Source organism: Chiloscyllium plagiosum, chromosome 22, assembly GCF_004010195.1.
Source record: "Chiloscyllium plagiosum isolate BGI_BamShark_2017 chromosome 22, ASM401019v2, whole genome shotgun sequence".
Classification (NCBI taxonomy): domain Eukaryota; kingdom Metazoa; phylum Chordata; class Chondrichthyes; order Orectolobiformes; family Hemiscylliidae; genus Chiloscyllium; species Chiloscyllium plagiosum.
In genome coordinates, this window is record NC_057731.1 from 5,891,776 (window position 1) to 5,894,358 (window position 2,583).

The following is a 2,583-nucleotide window of genomic DNA, read 5'->3' on the forward strand; positions in this document are numbered from 1 at the left end:
GGAAGTGATACCCCCTGGGAACAAGGGGGAAAATCTCCATTTAAATACGTTTTATATTTTTTTTAATTTAGAAATAGTTTTTTATTATATTATTGAGAGGGTATTAGAGAGCCTTTATTTTTGTGAATTTTATATGCTCTATGCTCGGGATGTTCTGGATAGGGTTTCCCCTCCCGAGGGCTCTCGGACTTGCCCAGACAATTATGGTTGATCAGTCGGTTAAGTGGTGCACCTGGAATGTCAAGGGGAGTAATTCACCAGTCAAAAGGAAGAAAATATTATCAGACCTCAAGAAAGCAAGGGTCGATATACCTCTCCTACAGGAGACACACTTATTGGATAACGAACACTTGAAATTACGACAGGGTGGATTTGATCAGGCCTTTTTTTCTTCTTTATGCTCAAAAAGCAGGGGAGTTGTTATTCTTATTCGGAAGAATTTCCCTTTCAAAATCCTAAATCAGATAAAAGTCGAATCTGGATGATATATTCTGATTATCTGAATATATCTCCTTATAAATGGAGAGGAATATGGGATCTTAAATTTGTATTGCCCCCCCCCAGCACATCCTTTTAAATTTATAAAGGAAGCCTTCTTAAAATTGATGGCTCTCGGTGCTCGTCATACAGTTATAGGGAGAGATTTTAATTGTATTATGGATCCGGAAATAGATAGGATTCCCAAGAGTACTGCAGGAATATCTCCCAGATCTAGACAATTAGTGGATCTGAACAAAGAATTAGGACTAGTAGATGTATGGAGATGCCTTCATCCACAGGGCAGAGATTTTTCTTTTTACTCCAATCCACATAAATGTCATACCAGAATTGATTTGTTTTTTGCCCCCTCGATTTTTAAAAATTCCATATCATCCTGTAAAATAGGCAGTATAGCAATTTCCGATCACGCTGCTGTATATATGGAAATCAAGGCGAGGAACAATGAGACATCCCCCTGGCATTGGCATATGGACACCTTTCTGATGAAAGATAGTAAATTTGTAAAGTACTTCTCTCAAGAATTTAAAACTTTTTTAGAAATTAATTCAGGTGCGGCTAGCAACCCATCAATGATGTGGGAGACCATCAAAGCTTACGAGCGAGGTTTGATCATCTCATACTCAGCGACCCAGAAAAAATTAAAGGGAGAACAATAGCATCTGCTTGAAGCTCGCTTAAAAGCAGCTGAAACAGTATACACTGACAGACCTTCTATTATCAAATTGCAAAGGATTACGGCCCTTAGGACAGCTCTAAACACCACGCTTACCCAAACGGCTAAGAGGGAAATATTATTTGCAAAACAAAGGTTGAATGAATTTGGCGACAAACCGGGTAGATACTTAGTATTTCTCGTAAAGAAAAAGAAGGCCCCTCAAACTATCACGTCTATCAAGGAAAGTATGGGTATTCTGACTCATGATCATAAAAGGATTAACGCAATCTTTAGAAAATTTTATTCTGATTTATATAAATGGCAGGATTGTGAAGACAGGAATAGGAGGATGTAGTCATTTTTTAAAAACCTGACTTTTCCGGACCTAACTCCGGAACAGGTATCGGTCTTGAATGTTCCCCAAACAATCCAAGAAATACTTGACGCAATCAGACAACTTCAGAGCGGTAAGGCACCGGGCCCAGATGGCTTTCAAGCTGAATTCTACAAAGAATTTACAGGAATATTGGCTGGTCCACTTATGGACATGTATAACTATTCATACAGTCAGGGTTGTCTCCCACCGTCGCTGAAAGAGGCGAATATCTCTCATCTTCAAAAAAGGAAAGGACCCAGAAGATTGCGCGTCATATAGACCAATATCCTCGCTAAATGTAGATTTTAAAATCCTCTCTAAAATGTTAGCATTGAGGCTAGAAAGGGTATTGCCACATATCATAAAGGAGGATCAGACGGGGTTTATTAAGGGCCGTAGATCATCCAATAATGTTAGAAGGGTTTTGAATGTGATTCAAGCCTGTCATCAGGGAACGATACCAGGTGTAGTAGTCTCATTAGACGCGGAAAAGGCATTCGACAGGGTTGAATGGTCATATTTGTTTTACACATTGGAAAGGTCTGACGTTGGAAAGGTGTTTACTAAATGAGTCTCAGCACTGTATGGTGATCCCAAAGCAGTTGTGATTACCAATGGATTAGGCTTGGATAGCTTCAGTGTGGATAAGGGCTGCCGTCAGGGATGTCCTCTCTCACCATTGCTATTTACGCTAATAATTGAGCCACTAGCAGAAGCTATACGGGCTGACCCTAATATAACGGCCCTGAGGATTGGTACAGGTAAACATAAAATTACCCTTTAGGTAGATGATGTTCTTCTATTTCTCAGTAATCCTTTGATGTCGCTTAATCCAAGTTATTAATACATTTAGTGTATTTTCAGGCGATAAAATTAATTTCTCAAAATCGGAGGCTATGCCAATGGGTGGCCTTGCTAGTATATCTCACTTATTGGACGGATCCCACATTCCCTTTCAGTGGTCCCTGGAGGGTTTCTTATATTTAGGCATTTTTATTACCCCCAGTATTTGGTCAGTTATACAAGGCTAACTTTGTGCATTTACTGGAAA